This window comes from Benincasa hispida, chromosome 12 (genome assembly GCF_027475165.1).
Source record: "Benincasa hispida cultivar pf3 chromosome 12, pf3_genome.v1.1, whole genome shotgun sequence".
In the NCBI taxonomy this organism is placed as follows: domain Eukaryota; kingdom Viridiplantae; phylum Streptophyta; class Magnoliopsida; order Cucurbitales; family Cucurbitaceae; genus Benincasa; species Benincasa hispida.
In genome coordinates, this window is record NC_143489.1 from 15,075,664 (window position 1) to 15,094,245 (window position 18,582).

Consider the following 18,582-nt stretch of genomic DNA (forward strand, 5'->3'; position numbering starts at 1 on the left):
GCTGTCCAATCGAGAAATCAAGCTAATACTTGAGAAGGTGGTAAGGTCTTTGCAAAAAGATTGGGCAAAAAAGCTCGATGATGCGTTGTGGGCATACCAGACTACATTTACAACACCCATAAGTATGTCCCCATATGCGTTGGTATTTGGTAAGGCATGTCATTTGCCTCTAGAGCTGGAATACAAGGCATTGTGGGCGGTGAAGAAACAAAACTTTGATTTGAAGAAAGCAGGAGAAGTGCGAAAAATTCAACTGGTCGAGCTAGAAGAATGGAGGACTAACGCATATGAGAATGCAAAAATTTACAAGGAGTGCACCAAGTGCTGGTACGACAGACACATATGCGGTAAGAACCTCCAAGTTGAGCAGAGGGTCTTACTATTCAACTCACGACTACGGCTCTTCCTTGAAAAATTAAAGTCATGTTGGTCCGGACCATTCATAGTTAGACAGGTATTTCTGCATGGTGCGATTGAATTATCAAATGATGAAGAAACCAACATATTCAAAGTTAATGGGAAGCGAGTAAAAGCATATCACGGAGAAGGCTAGCATCGCCAAGTCGAGCCCGTGAAACTGAGAAACTTTGAATAAAGAAGAAAGTAGGTGGTCCATGCGCTATCAGACGATCGAAATTCATCAAGGATGCAAGTTGTGGGAATCATGGAATCTTCAACTTTTCTCTACTACTCTGAATTTTCGTTATACTATATCTTTTCATCTTTATCTATTCTTATTCCAAAAAAAAAAAAAAAAAGTCGTTTGTTTTGTTACACGAAGAAGCAACTTATCTTATTCTGTCACTGCAATCTAAAGAAGATAGATCGCCGCAAAGAAGGATGCATCAACACACAATGCGGGCAACAGCGCAAATTTGGGGGTTGTATTCTTCCTTAACTTTATTTCAAATTTTGCACTATCGCATCGCATTTTGATTTTGAAAGTTTTATCACTGCATCCTCTTTGATTACTGCAATCATTTAATATTGATAAATTTAGTAAGTCGTCGTATGAGTTCTTTGCCAAATATGATTTCAATGATGAGACACATGCTTCTATTTTGTTTGTATATACTAAAGTCAACTTAATCTTAGAAAAGTCACTTCATGAAATATTTCTAGAAGTTAGAGGTCTGCTAGCTTTCTTTCAAACTCTCTTTACGAAGCTCTCCAAGAACATCGCATGATGCCTTTCAATATTTTGGCAATGAGGACATTGGCGCATTTTAAATTTGGGGGTGAGGTAGTTTATTTTCGACCTTGCTATTTTGAAAAAAAAAAGAAGAACAAGAAGAAAAGAGGAAAATTTTGAATAACAACTCCACTGTCAACGCAATGGGGAAATCCATGTTGACAAGAGTTAAGTTGTGAAAGGCACTTACCCGTAGTTGGATGTTCGCATGACACACATGGGGGCAAGCCAAAACGAAAGTAAGTCGTCAGGATTAATGCATGAATAAATGACTGCAATTCCGCTGCCAAGAAGGTATGAGTTTAGTCTGAGAAAGAGCGCATTTCTCGTAGTTGGATGTCCGCATGACACAAGTGGGGGCAAACCGAAACGAAGGAAAAGCACTCGCAAGGTCAGAGAAAAAAAATATATAATGTCAAGAAATATGTGAGGATAAAAATCATTTGACACCCCGGTGGAAAAGTTTTCTTTTTGAAATAAATCATGCGATGTCCCAGAATCGAGTAAAGTCTTTTTGAAGGTTAAGCTTGCGATCCCTAGGTCTTAGAAATATTTTAGGAAGAGACTTGAATAAGACTTGAGGAAATTTTGGTGTATAGGAGCTGAATGAAGTACCTTGAGAAATCTAGGAAAAGAACATTGCGGTTGACTAGCTAAAGGAAATCTTTAGCTTATGCTTGAGGACAAGCATTGTTTAAATTTGGGGGTATGATAACGGGCAGAAATGCACGTTATCATAGTGCTAAGTTTTTAAACAATGCTGGCTTGCGCTGATAAAATATGTTAAATTGCATCCAAAAGCATTAAGTTTACAACATTGCGGTCGCATGCGTTCGTCGCATAGAAACAGTTGATTTTTGTATTTTTATGCAGAATATGCGTTGACGCAAGGCGGAAAGAGTGATCACAGGAAATCATTGGTTGAGCGCAGCATTACCGTAAGGCTTTGCGATGATTTGTGTTCGCAAACATATGCTCAAGAAGGATTGCCGCATAGAGTCGGCGCAACTTGGTGGGTGCATCTAGGTGAGAGGCATAATTAATCACGATGGGACAGAAAGTTGATGATGGTCGAATCCAAATTAAGCTGACAGCTACTAACGATAACAAGTACATTCAGCTTTTTGGTGACAAATATTCAGCGCATCAGTCAGGCAATTAAAGCCATCCCATCTTTGCAATCATAAGAGAGAAACCGCCTTCACCTCGAAGCTCTATAAATACCAGAGGCATCCTTCAGAAAAAGGGTTCCACCAATTAACGAATTCACCTGTTCACCGATTTAGAGCTTTAGCCTTGTCCATAGTTTTTTTTTATTTTTAAGGTAGAGCAAGGGAAGAGTAGAGACACCAGAAGATCGCTCAGGGCAACTCGAGAGAGAACTTGGAGGTGTAGAAGCAGAGAGCGGGCCGACCCTCGCGAGAGCAAGATTATCTTTTGAACACGAGTAGAAAGACAGTGTCAAAGCCTGGGCAGCAAGAGATTACTACTAGGCTCTTTATTCTCTTCTTGCATTGTTATTTTGTACTTCAACTTTATATTTATACAATGGAAGTTCTTATTCTACATTTGTTCACTCTCTTCGCACGCATGAGTAGCTAAACTTGTTGAATGGGTTGAGGAGAACTAAGCTAATATAACCTAGGAAGTTCATTGCTTGCGATTATCTTGTGTTATGCTGTGCCAAACATCCCTTTAGAGCTACTCGAGAGAGAGTCTAAAGAAAGAACCTAAGACTTGAGAGAGCTAGGTTAGAATCTAGACTCAAGAGAGCAAGATTAGAACTACATAAACAAGAGATAGGGACTTAGAGATAAGCTCTGTTTGCCAACCTGCATCGCATGCACCCTAGAGATAGGTATGATATTATGTGGTCGCCTTATTTATGTGTGTGTCATTTTGTCATCGTATAAATAAGAATAGAGGCTTATGTGTAGGTCCTATAGACTTATCGCATATATCGCATACGTTCTAGCCTTAGAAGCCGTGGCATTCGCACTGAGAGGTGGTTTACTGTCGTATGCATGTTGCATGATCGCATAGCATGAACGCATCCTCGGAAGTGTTAGCCGAAACTTTTCTCAACCAATTCACCACATACTCATCGTATCTTCCATTTTATCAACTCTTTTCGAACTCCGCCACATTTGTTTATTTTCATTACTGCAACAAACAAAAACAACACTTATTTGAGTTACCGGTTACCACAAAGTTTTCCTAAATATTACAACCAGAACCTGTTTTCCCAAGTCCCTGAGTTCAACCCTGGACTTACCAAGAAACTCAGTGGGGTTTACACTTGGATTCCATTGAGAAAACTTGAGTGCTCAACGCATTTTCATCATCGCATTTCATCCACAATTCCACATCATAAAATAATGCATCAACGATCAAGGATATTCTTGGCCTCATCGTATGTTTTATCAAGCAAACCTCTAACTGCTGCAGCGTTGGCAGCTGTCTGCGATGCAGGGTTTAGTCTGTGGTAGAAAATCTCCATATGCAAGCAGTCTGGTAAGTCGTTATGCAGGAAATCTCTTACCAACCTCTTAAGCCTGTGATAACGGGCAGAAATGCATGTTATTACAGTGCTAAGTTATTATACAATGCAAGTGTGCGTTGAAAAAATATGTTAGATTGCGTCCAAAAAGCATTAAGTTCATAACATTGCGGTCGCATGCGTTCATCGCATAAGAACAATTACCTTTTGTATTTTTATGCAAAATATGCATTGACACAAGGAAAAAAGTGCGATCACAAGAAATCAACGGTCGAGCGCAGCGTTACCGAAAGGCCTTGCGGTGATTTGTGCTCGTAAACATCTGCTCAATAAGGATTGCTGCATAGAGTCGGCGTAACTTGGTGGGCGCATCTGGGTGAAAAGTATAATTAATCACGATGGGACAAAAAGCTGATGATGGTCAAATCCAAATTAAGTTGACAAGCCGCTAACGATAACAAGTATGCTCGACTTTTCGGTGACAAATATTTGATGCATCAGTCAGAGAATTAAAGCCATCCCATCTGTGCAATCATAAGAGAGAATCCACCTTTCACCCCGAAGCTCTATAAATACTGAAGGCAACCTTCAGAAAAGGGGTTCAGCAAGTTCGGATACTTAGATAATTTTTCTCCATAGTTAGAATAGCCTTGTTCTTAGATTCTCTTTTATTTTAAGGCGGAAGCAAGAGAAGCGAGATTGTGCCGATAGATCGTTTCGGTGAGCTTGGGAAAGTCCCAGAAGCGTCAAGATCGGAGAGAGGACCAGCTCCTGCGGAAGCAGGATTATCTTTTGGACAGAATAGAGTTGATAATGTAAAGGCCTTGGGAAGCAAGGGATTGCTACCAGGCTCTCTATCCTTATCTTCCATTGTCATTTTGTACTCAAACTTATCTATAGAAATGGAATTTACTTCTCTATACTTGTTCACTCTCAGTTTATTACGCATGAGTAGCTAAATTTGTTGAATGGGTTGAGAAGCACTTAGCTAGCATAACTGGGGATCTTCATTCTATGCAAATATCTTGTATTATGTATGCTTCATTTGTCCATTAGAGATACTCGAGAGGGTAGTCTAAGGACAGTATCTAGGTTTGGGAAAGTCAGGTTAGAATCTAGGCTCGGGAGAGTCAGGTTAGAACGCATAATCAAGAGATAAGAGCTTAGAAATAAGCACTGTTTGCTATTAACGCATCGCATGCATCCTAGAGATAGGATATGATTGTGTGCAATCATCTTGTCTTTGTGTGCATCTTGCATCATCGCATAGGAAAAGAGTAGAGACTTAGGAATAAGCTCTATGGACATTGTTGAATTCAACACATATGTCCTAGAACTAGGAGCACCGCATTTGCATTGGAAAATGATCTGTTGTCGCATGAGTGTAACATGATCACATAGTTTGACGCATTCTCGGGAAACGCTAGTAAAAGACCTTCTCAACCCGTTCCTCCGCATACTCAGTGTATCTACCGTATAATCGAACTTTTCTCAAATCCACCACATACATTTATTTTTATACCGCAACCAACAACACAAACAACTATTTGATTTATTTGGTTACCACAAGGTCTTCTTAGAAATTATCACCGCATACTGTGTTCCCTAGACCCTGAGTTCGACCTGGACTTACCAGGAAACTCAGTGGGGTTATACTTGGATTCCATTGAGAAAACTTGTTGCTCAACGCATTTCCATCACCGCATCTCATTCCATAAATTCATCACATAGAGCAACGCATCAAGTTTTTGGCGTCGTTGCCGGGGACTTCGGAAAATCAATGGGCTAACCGTAATTTTTTTTATTTCTTTGCAGCTCTCAATCTCTAGCGAATTATGACCCATAGATTGAGAGAACGTTCAGAAGGAGATTAAGAGACAGCCGCCAACCAAAACAACCAGATAAAGACGATATGGCGGAGCAGCCTAGAAACGGAGCACCAAACGAAAACAACGTCATGGCGAATCCAATCCTACTGGCAAACGATCGCAATAGGCTCATTCGGGATAATGCATCGCCAAATCTCTACGATTTCTCTCCAGGAATCATGAGGCTTTCCCTCGATGGATCCCGATTCGAGATGAAACCGGTGATGCTGCAGATGATCTAGACTGCTGGACAATTCGGAGGAAGGCGTGGCGAGGACCCGCACGCTCACCTCTGAAGCTTAATAGAAATCTGCAATACTTTTGTGTTCCCGAACATCTCTACCGAAGAAGTTCGACTAACTCTGTTTTCATTTTCCTTATGTGATCAGGCAAGAAAATGGGCGTATTCTCTCGAACCGGGAGAGATAACTTCATCGGAACAAGTGGTGGAAAAGTTTATGAAGAAGTATTTCCCACCAACTGAGAATGCTAGGAGAAGGAAATTAATAACAAATTTTGAATAAGAAACTGATGAATCGCTCAGCGATGCCTGGGCGAGGTTTAAGAAGCTGGTAAGGGAATGTCCACACAACGGATTACTAGACTTCCTGCAAATAGAGATCTTTTATCACGGATAAAATCCCTCTTCGCAGACCGTTGCCAATGCGGCAGCCGCTAGTGGTTTGCTAGACAAAATGTATGACAAGGCTAAGAGCATCCTGGATCACATCTTTAAAAATCACGAGGACTGGACAGAGAGCGATCAGAGATTGAGAATAAAAGACAATGACGCAAACAATGGGGTCATTGCATCCCTCCAGAACCAGATGACTGCGATGATGAGTTTGATTCAAGGCATCGCAATTAATAACACGGGAGCGAAGAAAGGGCAAGTTAACACAATTGCTTAAACAACCGCAAGTTGTGTCATTTGAGTAGACGCTCATTCGATGGAGGAATGCCCAGAAAATCCGCAGTTAGTATGCTTCATAAAGAATAATCCCTATTTCGATACATACAAACCTGAGTGGAGAAACCACCCAAATTTTGCGTGGAAAAATTAACAATATAGCTTTCAACCAGTGGTGCAAAAAGAAGGGCCACCTGGATTTTTCCCGCAAACAAACGGTCCAATCCATAGTCAAGCCAGTAGTTCGCAACCACCGTAATCCTCGTCCTTAGAGAGCTTTTTGAAGCAGTACATTGAAAAGAACGAATCGGTGCTTCAGAATCAAGCAACGTCCATTTAAAATCTTGAAATTCAACTGGGACAAATTTTGGGCGAGCTAAAAAATAGACTGCAAGGAGCGTTGTCGAGCTCAACTGAGCTTCTGCGCAATGCTAGGGGTATGGGGAAGGAACAATGCTTAGCAGTCTCCTTGCTAAGCGACAAAATGGCTGCGGAAGTAGGGGAGGAACCTATCATGACCAACCTGAATGCAGTAATAACTAAGGACCTGTTGACTTGTACAGAAGATCCCGAGCAAATGAAACCAGAAGTTGTGTCCATCCTCAAGCCTCTAGATCATGAGACAGAAGAAGTCCAACTACCACCAACTCCACAAGGATTGAAAGAGAAACAAAATGATGAAGACAAGATCACAACATTGGCAGTAACGCAAAATTCTATGATCCCACCAAAAATGTGTGACCTAGGAATCTTCACGATACCATGCTCCATTGGAAGGGTCTACAGTGGCCAAGCACTATGTGATCTTGGGGCGAGTATAAACATAATGCCACTATCAATCTTCAAACGATTGGATATTGGCACACTCATGCCCACAAAGGAAACTCTCCTGCTGTGGACAGATCTCGAATACATCCTGAAGGAGAGTTGAAAAATGCTGCAATCTCAGTTGATAAATTCATCTTGCCGGCAGACTTCCTCCTTTTGGATTATAAAGCGGATGAAGATGCGCCCATCATATTGAGACGACCATTCCTTTCAACCGATCGAACTCAAATTGATGTGCACCAGGGGGAGATTATGATAAACATTAACGGGGAAAAGCTCCGGATTAAGGCAGTCAAGATTCCAGAGGACAAAGAAAAGAGGAAAAAGTCGTCGTGGACGTGAAAAGCCCAGCTTGGGAATAAGCAGTCCCTGAGTTACTATATGACTCAACCTCATTAGGGACACAAACCTTTTGAATATCCTTTTTCTACATCAATACTTCATGAACTTTCATCATCTTGTTATTATCTATTATCGCATATTTACTTATGTACTCTAAAAAAAAAAATCGTGTTAAACGATTGCGGTGAGCGATTTTGTTAACTTTGTTTTTTTTATATATTTGACCCTCTCAATCTTTTTCTTGCAACAATCAAGGCATACAATTGCGGAGGCACTACACGAAGATGCAACTACTTTATTCCATCACCGCAATCCAAAAGAAGAAGATCACCGCAAAGTAGGATGCGTCAACAAACAATGCGAGCAACAATGCAAATTTGGGGTTGTATTCTTCCTTGACATCGCATTTTAATTTTGAAAGCTTTATCACCGCATCCTCTTTGATTACCACAATCATTTAACATTGATAAATTTGGTGAGTCGTCGCATGTTGTCTCTTTGCCAATTATGATTTCAATGATGAAACACATGCTTCTATTTTTTTGTATATACTAGAGTCAACTTAATTTCAGGACAGTCACCTCATGAAATATTTCTAGAAGTTAGTGGTCTGATAGCTTTCTTTCAAACTAACTCTTTATGTAGCTTCCTAAGAACATCGCATGACTTATTTCACTCTATTGGCAATGAGGACATTACCGCATTTTAAATTTGGGGGTGAGGTATTTATTTTCGACCTTGCTATTTTTAGCTCTATATTAAAAAAAAAAAGGAGGAAAATTTTGAGAATAACAACTCTACTGTCAATGCAATGGGGAAACCCATGTTGATAAGAGTTAAGTTGTAAAGGGCACTTACCCGTAGTTGGATGTCCGCATGACACACGTGGGGGCAAGCCAAAACGAAAGTAAATCGCCAGGAATAACGCATAAATAAATGACCGTAACTCTGCTGCCAAGTACGTATGAGTTTAGTCAGAGAAAGAGCGCCTTGCTTGTAGTTGGATGTCTGCATGACACACATGGGGGCAAGCCAAAATGAAGGCGAGGCACTTGGATCAATGCAAGGTAAGAGAAAAATAACGATGTCAAAAATATGCAAGGATAAAAATCAATTAACACCCCGGGGAAAAAGTTTTTTTGAAATAAATCATGCGATGTCCTGGAATCTAGTAAAGTCCTTTTGAAGGTGAAGCTTGCAATCCCTAGGTCTTAGAAATATTTTAAGAAGAGACTTGAATAAGAATTAGGAAATTTTGGTATGTATGATTTGAATGAAGTATCCTTGAGAAATCTAGGAAAAGAGATTGCGATCGACTTTCTAAAAGAAATCTGTAGCTTATGCTTGAGGACAAGCATTGTTTAAATTTGGCGGTGTGCTAATGGGCAGAAATGCACGTTATTACAGTGCTAAAATATGTTAGATTGCGTCCAAAAAGCATTAAGTTCATAACATTGCGGTCGCATGCGTTCATCGCATAAGAACAATTACCTTTTGTATTTTTATGCAGAATATGCATTGACACAAGGAAAAAAGTGCGATCATAAGAAATCAATGGTCGAGCGCAGCGTTACCGCAAGGCCTTGCGGTGATTTGTGCTCGTAAACATCTGCTCAATAAGGATTGCTGTATAGAGCCGGCGTAACTTGGTGGGCACATCTGGGTGAAAAGTATAATTAATCACGATGGGACAAAAAGCTGATGACGGTCAAATCCAAATTAAGTTGACAAGCCGCTAACGATAACAAGTATGCTCGACTTTTCGGTGACAAATATTTGATGCATCAGTCAGAGAATTAAAGCCATCCCATCTGTGCAATCATAAGAGAGAATCCACCTTTCACCCCGAAGCTCTATAAATACCGAAGGCAACCTTCAGAAAAGGGGTTCAGCAAGTTCGGATACTTAGATAATTTTTCTCCATAGTTAGAATAGCCTTGTTCTTAGATTCTCTTTTATTTTAAGGCGGAAGCAAGAGAAGCGAGATTGTGCCGATAGATCGTTCCGGTGAGCTTGGGAAAGTCCCAGAAGCGTCAAGATCGGAGAGAGGACCAGCTCCTGCGGAAGCAGGATTATCTTTTGGACAGAATAGAGTTGATAATGTAAAGGCCTTGGGAAGCAAGGGATTGCTACCAGGCTCTCTATCCTTATCTTCCATTGTCATTTTGTACTCAAACTTATCTATAGAAATGGAATTTACTTCTCTCTACTTGTTCACTCTCAGTTTATTACGCATGAGTAGCTAAATCTGTTGAATGGGTTGAGAAGCACTTAGCTAGCATAACTGGGGATCTTCATTCTATGCAAATATCTTGTATTATGTATGCTTCATTTGTCCATTAGAGATACTCGGGAGGGTAGTCTAAGGACAGTATCTAGGTTTGGGAAAGTCAGGTTAGAATCTAGGCTCGGGAGAGTCAGGTTAGAACGCATAATCAAGAGATAAGAGCTTAGAAATAAGCACTGTTTGCTATTAACGCATCGCATGCATCCTAGAGATAGGATATGATTGTGTGCAATCATCTTGTCTTTGTGTGCATCTTGCATCATCGCATAGGAAAAGAGTAGAGACTTAGGAATAAGCTCTATGGACATTGTTGAATTCAACACATACGTCCTAGAACTAGGAGCACCGCATTTGCATTGGAAAATGATCTGCTGTCGCATGAGTGTAGCATGATCGCATAGTTTGACGCATTCCCGGGAAACGTTAATGATGACGGGAAATTGGAAGTCAATTTTACTCGACAACCAACTTCCCTTGGACGCGTTATGCAATGCATGTTCTTAAGATTTGCGTTGATAGTCATGCGTCGATGGTCATGCGTTGGAATGAAAAATGCGTTAACGAGTGTATGCGATGACCATGCGTCCTGCCACAAGTTTTCTTGCATTGACGCCAAGTATAACATGAACACAAGTTTCTCGGGTAATCCGAGGTCGAACACAGGGACTTGTAACTATATGTTTGCGGTGATTGTGCATGCGGCGGTTAAATAAAAGAATGGAGGGGATATTGCTACATTAATCCTACTCTTACTCCTATGTAATAGACAACGCAATGAGAATTATGCATGAAAGGTAGCGATGCGACAAACCTTGACATGAAATAAATGTGTGGAAAAATAGATAAAATGCAGAGATGTTTTCATTGCAAAACTTAATAGTGATCACAAAGGCAACCCTAGTCAACGCAATCCATGCAATCATGCTATAACCATACACGGCAAGTCATTTTCCAATGGAAATGCGGTGCTCCTAATTCTAGGACGCATGTGTTGAATGAAAAAGTGTCCATAGAGCTTATTCCTAAGTCTCTACTCTTGTCCTATGCGATGATGCAAAATGCAAGAAAGCAAGGTGACCGCATTCAATCGTATCCTATCTCTAGTATGCATGCGATGCGTTAATAACAAATAGTGCTCATTCTAAGCGCCTATCTCTTGTATTATGTGTTCTAATCTGGCTCTCTCAAGCCTAGATTCTAACCTGACCTTCCCAAGCCTAGATCCTGTCCTTAGACTACCCTCCCGAGTATCCCTAATGAACGAATGAAGCATACATAATACAAGACAATTGCATAAACTTTGCTGACCTAAGATTGTCACTATCCCTAGTGAACAATGCATACCTTGCTTAATGCATTCAACCACTTACCCTCTCAGGCAGTTGATTGTTGCTGACTTCACTCATAGACAAGCAATGCGTTAGCCCATAAACAGGCGTTGCAGCAGCTTCACACTAAGCAAATAAGATTACTCACATACTCGTACAACGCACACCTCTCGGTGGGTTGCTACATGCTTCATATCCCTAATCCACATGATTAAGTATGCAATACCCAAGCACTCCCACTAAGTATTGCAATGAAAGTAAATATGCTAAGCAAGAAGATGGAGATGAAATCGAAGGAATAGAGAAATGCATTGAAAAACACATTGTATTAATTTCTTAATTCCAAAATGTCATACAATACAATATAGAAAAAGAAAGGAAGAAGAAATGACCGGCTGGAAGCAAACTTTGCTTCCAGCGAATGCGCATCATGCCTACTGGTGGTGCCATGGATGGGCGGATGAGCTGACTCTCTCGAGATCTAGCTCCGGTCGAAGGCTCTGGTCGTCACTCGGAATGGATAAATGAGGTGAAGAACTCTCAGCGCCTTCTCACAGAGTTTGTCTGGATCACAAGGATCCGCCCCAGGCGAACCTCAGGCGAAAACCTGGGATAAAATGAATTTCAACTCATCGGCTTCTATTTATAGAGCTTAAGTCACCGACAGCATTAATTGGACTGCTTTGAGTCTGACTTTCAGCGCGTTAGTCCTTTTCTGAACCTCTACCACTAACGGCATGGTAGGTGAAATGTCAACATTAGCTTTGGATTTTCTCGAGGTAGATGCATTGATGTGTTCATTCCACCTACCTTACGTTGATCCCATTAGAATGCGTTGTCGCATAGCTGCAATCATTCAATGATCGCATTCGCTTAACATCATAACTCTACATGATGACCGTAATCGCTTGACGAGCGTAACTCCCATGTGATGGACGCATATGGCTGATTACCGCAACATCCATACGTTGATCGATGCGTTTGCCTTGCAATGGAGTGTTTCTCCGCATGCGGTCGTCTATGCAATGGTCCAGTTTCTATGTTTGCATTCATTTCCTACATTGGCTACAAAAATAGAATATTGAACGCATAATTAATGCAAAATAACGGGTTAGCTGAGATTCGAAATGCTGATCGATGCAAGCTCATATTCTTGTGAATTCTTATCATGATCGAAGCATATTCTGCCTAACAACCTTCATAATTCTAAGTAAAAGGCCTAAGATGACATGCATTTCTGCATGTCATCAGCTAACGAAAGACCTTCTCAACCCATTCCTCCGCATACTCAGTGTATCTACCGCATAATCGAACATTTCTCAAATCTGCCGCATACATTTATTTTTATACCTCAACCAACAACACAAACAACTATTTGATTTATTTGGTTACTGCAAGGTCTTCTTAGAAATTATCACCGCATACTGTTTTCCCTAGTCCCTGAGTTCGACCTTGGACTTACCAGGAAACTCAATGGGGTTATACTTGGATTCCACTGAGAAAACTTGTTGCTCAACGCATTTGCATCACCGCATCTCATTCCATAAATTCATCACATAAAAGTCTATTTTCTTGCCTGGTCACACAACGAAAATGGAAACAATGTTAATCGAACTTCCTCAGTGGAGATGTTTAGGAACACAAATATGTTGCATTTCAAGGAATTTACTTAAACAATGCAAGAAGACGAAAGGATGTCATAAACTTGTTAACGATACGAATTAAATGTTATGCTATATTATGTTTTGTATCGCTTATACACATTACTAATGGATGAATGTAATACAAGCTCATATTGCCATAAACTTGTGAGGATAAAATGGAGTGTTTTCTTTATCTATTGCGTTGATGAATGAATGAATGATGCTCTATATGCGCTCAAGTGATTTGCGATAAAGAAATTTTATGTGTTCTAAGTGTATGCGTTGATAGTGATATGTTTGTAGTATGCGATGAAGTAGTGCGTGTCACAAGTTTCCTTGCGCTGAAACCAAGTATAATTTCAATGCAAGTTTCTCATAGTGATCCAAGGTCGAACACGGGGATTTTTGTTGTTAAATACGATACTTATGTGATACATGTGACCGGTTACAATAATGAATAAAGAATTTTAGTTTGCACAAAAATATAAATTGCGCTAAAAGTAAAAATGCGTTGATAAAGTAAAATGCGTTGTAAAGTAAAGATGTGTTGATAAAGTAAATTCCTAAACTACTATGATACATGAAACATGATATAGGGGTCGAGGACTGGCTATGAAGTTGTAAAAAAGAATCTATGGATGCGATGGCAAGTTTTATGAATGAGGTAGAAAGAGAAAGAGTAAATAGTGAAAACATCACAAGTTCGTCAATCGTGTTAAGGACGCAACTAAGGTTCCGCTTTCCCTTGGCGTACACCTTTTAGTGATCGGCCACGTTCCCATACGTCTATGGTGAAATAGAGATGAGCGTGATGAAAGCAAGGTTGTTTCCATCTCTGGAAATACTTCTCGTTTTAGTTAACGCATTCTTCCAACCTTCTCTTGATAGGTGGAATAACATCTTCACTTCTGCTCTCACAGGTGAAGATGTCGTCGAGCATGCTTTAGCTAACCTTAATTGACTTCTTGACACAGATTAACTCACTCGCTTAATTCTCGCTATTTACCCCGAGGATTAAGAACACATCATGGAGAAAATGGATGATAAATGTATGGAAAGAGACGGAGAAATGATAACAATGACGATGATAACATTTAATTCTAATTAAGCGTTTGATACATGTTTGTGAATGAGAGATTAAAGAAGATGAATTAGAGAATAGAAACAAATACGGAAAGAGTATCAACTTCTTGACACAGATCCCGATCGGAGACTTGTGCTTGCCGGCGTATGGATGTGGTGGAGAGGAAAGCTTCCCTCTCAGGCTTGCTTTCCCGGTAGAATTGATCTTTTGCACAGAGCTTCAGCTTCGGGAATCGGAAGAATTCTTTGTTCGGAGACTCACCTTTCGGCATTGTCTCGTCGTTCTCCCGATTTACTCTGTAAGTCTCTTCAGACCAGCCTCTCTCTCCTTTCAGTATATCTCTCTATGTATATATCCCCAGTATCCGTATATGTATATCTTTTCAGAAATTTGAAGAAGTTATTTATAGGCAAGACCTTGGCTCTTTGAATTTGTGGTCCCCACTGTATAATTATGGTAGTTCCTAAAATGGCAGAATGGAAAATTCCTTTTTATTTCACGATCAATTCGTTAGAATTGCACAACTAAAAGTTGTAAACTTGTTAGAATCGTCCGCGAATGCGTTGTTCTTCACATCTTTGATCTATCGCCGCATGCGGTGTTGTTTTTTATTACCGCATGTGGTTAAAATGCGTTGATCACTTAAGCTCTTGATCGATTGTCGCATGTGCCGTCATTGCATTGATCATCTCTTCGTTCTTGATTGATGGGCGCATGCAATGTAGATGCGTTGTACATTTTGTCTTCGAGCCATTAATGCATGCGGTGACATATTTCCTGCAAAACAGAGACTAAAACATTCTATTTTGCCATCGCAATGGTGTTAGTAGGTGTTTTTACGACATTTCATAATTTTCGTATTTCTTAGCCAATTTTTATACTATCGACGAAACTTTCCTTTCTTTTTTCCGCAATATCTAAATAAAATAGCATAAATAACTTGTATTTCTACAAGTTATCAGTGGGTGTGCGAATCCTCACCACGCCTACTACCAAACTGTTCGATAGTTTGGATCATCTGCAGCATCACCGGTTTCATTTTGAACCTTGATCCGTCAAAAGCTGGCCTCATGATTCCTGGGGAGAAATCATAGAGGTTAAGCGATGCATAGTCCCGAATGGGCCTATTGTGGTCGTTCGCCAATAGGATGGGATTCACCATGATATTATTTTCATTTGGTGCTCCATTTCTTGGTTGTTCCGCCATGTTTGGATCTTTCTCTTGTTATTGTTGGTGGTGGCTGTCTCTTCTTCTTCTTCGAAACATTCTCTCGATCTCTAGGTCGTAAATGGGCTCAGGATTTTGTCCTTCGCTCATATGACGCCCGCTTCTTCCCTTACCTAAGGACAAGCAGTGCATAGAGACGGAGAGTCTGCAAAGAAAATCAAAAAGTTACCGTTAGCACAATGTATTGCCGAAGTCCTCGACAACAGCACCAAAAACTTGGTGCGTTTTTTTTTAATGCGATGAAATAATGGTGTAGAATGCGATGGTGGAATATGCATTGTGCAAGCAAGTTTTCTCAGTAAGACCCAAGTATAAATCCTATTAAGTTGCCTGGTAAGCCCAGGGTCAAACACAGGGACTAAGGAAACAGAATGCGATGGTAATTTTGTATTACTTTGCGGTGACAAATAAATCAATATGTTGGTTGGTTTGTTGTTTAAGGTATAAAGTGTATGTGGTGGATTTGAGGGAAAAGTTAATTATGCAACAGATACGATGAGTATGCAAAGGAACCGGTTGAGAAGGTCTTTAGCTAGCGTTTTCTGAGAATGCGTTCAAGCTATGCGATCATGCTACACTCATGCGACAACAATTCATTTTCCAATGCAAATGCGATAGCTTCTAGTATTAGGACGCATGCGATGTATGCGATGATGTCTATAGAGCTTATTCCTAAGTCTCTACTTCTTACCTATGTGATGATGAAAGATGCACACATAGACAAGGTGACTGTATACAATCATATCCTATCTCTAGGGTGCATGCGATGCGTTAATAGCAAATAGAACTTATTCCTAAGCTTTTATCTCTTGATTATGCGGCTCTAATCTGACTCTCCCGAGCCTAGATTCTAATCTGAATTTTCCAAGCCTAGATTCTATCCTTAGACTACCCTTTTGAGTATCTCTAGAGGACGAATGATGCATACATAATACAAGATGATCGCATAAAGTGAAGATCCCAGGTTATGCTAGCTAAGTGCTTCTCAACCCATTCGACAGATTTACTACTCATGCGTAATGTAAAGAGAGTGGACAGATATAAAGATGCAATTTCTATTTTTATAAATAAGTTCAGGATACAAAATGGCAATGGAAAAATAAGGGTAGAGATCCTGGTAGCAATATCTTGCTTCCCAAGGCTTTTACACTAAGTTATCTCTATTCTGCCCAAAAGATGTTCTTGCTACTGCAAGAGTTGGCCCTCTCTCTGTTTTCTACGCTTCCTGGTACTCTTCCGAGTTCACCAGGACGATCTCTCGGCGTAATCTCCCTTCACTCGCTTCCACCTTCTAAGTATGTAAAATCTAAGTATAAGGTGAAGAACAACTCTAAGTCTGAGGAGCAGAACCGAACCATCCGAACTCTTTAAACGAAGGTGGCCTTCGGTATTTATAGAGCTTCAGGGTGAAGAACTTTTTCTCTTGAATGATTGCACTGATAGGATTTCATTAATTCTCTGTCTAATGCGCTGCATATTTGTCACCGAAAAGTTGAATGTACTTGCCACAGTATGTCGTTAATGACTTGTCAACTTAATTCGGAATTGATCGTCACCAGCTTTCTGTCTCATCGTGATTTATTAAGCTTTCACCTAGATGCACCTACCTTGATGCTCCGACTCTATGCGGCCACCTTCTTGAACAGATTTTCATGAACGCAAACGTTCGCATAGCCTTGCGGTCGCAATCTCTTATGCGCTCAGACACTAATTTCCTTAGATCACAATTTCACCTTGCATCAACGCATTTTTCTACATAAAATATATAAGTTAGCTGTTTTAATGCGATGGACGTATGCGATCGCAATGTTGCAAACTTAATGCTTTTAAACACAATATTATATATTTTTACCATCGCAATCCTGCATTGTTTTATATCTTTGCATTATAATAACGTGCACTTCTGCCTGTTATCAATGACACCCGTGGGGGCAAGCCAAAATGAAGGTAGGAATCGTAATCAACACATAAACCAAGTGATCACAACTCCACTGCCAAATAAAGAAATGGGCATGAGTTTTAACTGAGAAAGAGCGCCTTGCTCGTAGTTTGATGTCCGCATGACACCCGTGGGGGCAAGCCAAAATGAAGGCGAGGCACTTGGATCAGCGCAAGATCACAAAAACAGATTCCCGTTGCGGCATTGGCCTTCTTGCCCTTTGGGCAGCAACTGGTGGGTTAGCTTTCTCCTGGAGTTACAAACACTCGTGAAGGACTAACTTGTTGTTATTGGTCTAGAATATCTAAATCGCACAAGAATAAAAATCACTTGGAAGCACCCCGGTTGGAGAAAGTTTGAAATAAATCATGTGATGTCCTAGAAATGAGAAGTTTTTTTTTTTAAGGTTAAACTTGCGGTCCCTAAAGATTAGAAATATTTTAGAAAGAGATCAGGATAGAAATTAAGAAGGCATTGGTTCATAAAATTTGAATAAGGCACCTTGAGAAGTCTAGGTTGGATAAAGGCGGTAGACTTTTTAAAGAAAATATTTAGTTTATGCTTGAGGACAAGCATTGTTTTAAATTTGGGGGTGTGATAACCGGTAGAAATACAAGTTATTATAGCTCAAATAAGTAAAACAATGAGAGAATGAGATGGCAAAATAAGCAATATCATGTCCGAAAGCATTAAACTGATAGGAATTGTGATCGCAAGCGCTCATCGCATAAAAGTGGTTAATTTACTTATTTTGTGCAGGAAAAATGTGATGGAGCAAGGGAAATTGCGATCCAAAGGAACAAGGCGTCAGCGTGCTTGAAGATTGCGATCATGAGAAGCTTCTTAAAAAGTGGCTGCATAAAGACTGCACATCAAGGTGACAGCATAATAAATCCTGATGGGATAGAAAGCTGATAAACATCGAATCCGAATTTAGTTGACAAGCCATTAAAGCCACACTATAGCAAGTACACTCAACTTTCAATGACCATTGATCGGCTCATCAGAGCAAGAGAATTGATATCGCCCATCATTGCAATCATTAGAAAGAAAGGTTGTTTCACCTTGAGCTCTATAAATACCGAAGGCCACCAGTGTAAAAAGAAAAAAAACAAGTTAGAGAGTTAGTAATTCATTCACGCATATACTCGTACATATACTTAGAGGACGGAGAAGTGCAAGGAGAGGAGGAAGCTGAGAGATCATTCCCGGACAGATCAAGAGATTGCCAAAAAGCATTACAAAGGAGAGAGGGCCAACACTTGCGAGAGCAAGAATACACATCAAAAACAGAGTTGGAGTGAAAAAGAACAGTGTAAAAGGCAACGGGAAGCAAGACATTACTTACCGGGCTTCTTATCTCTCAATTCCATTTGTTATTTTGTATTCAGTATAGAAAATGGAAATCTCATTTCAATCTATGTTCAATCTCT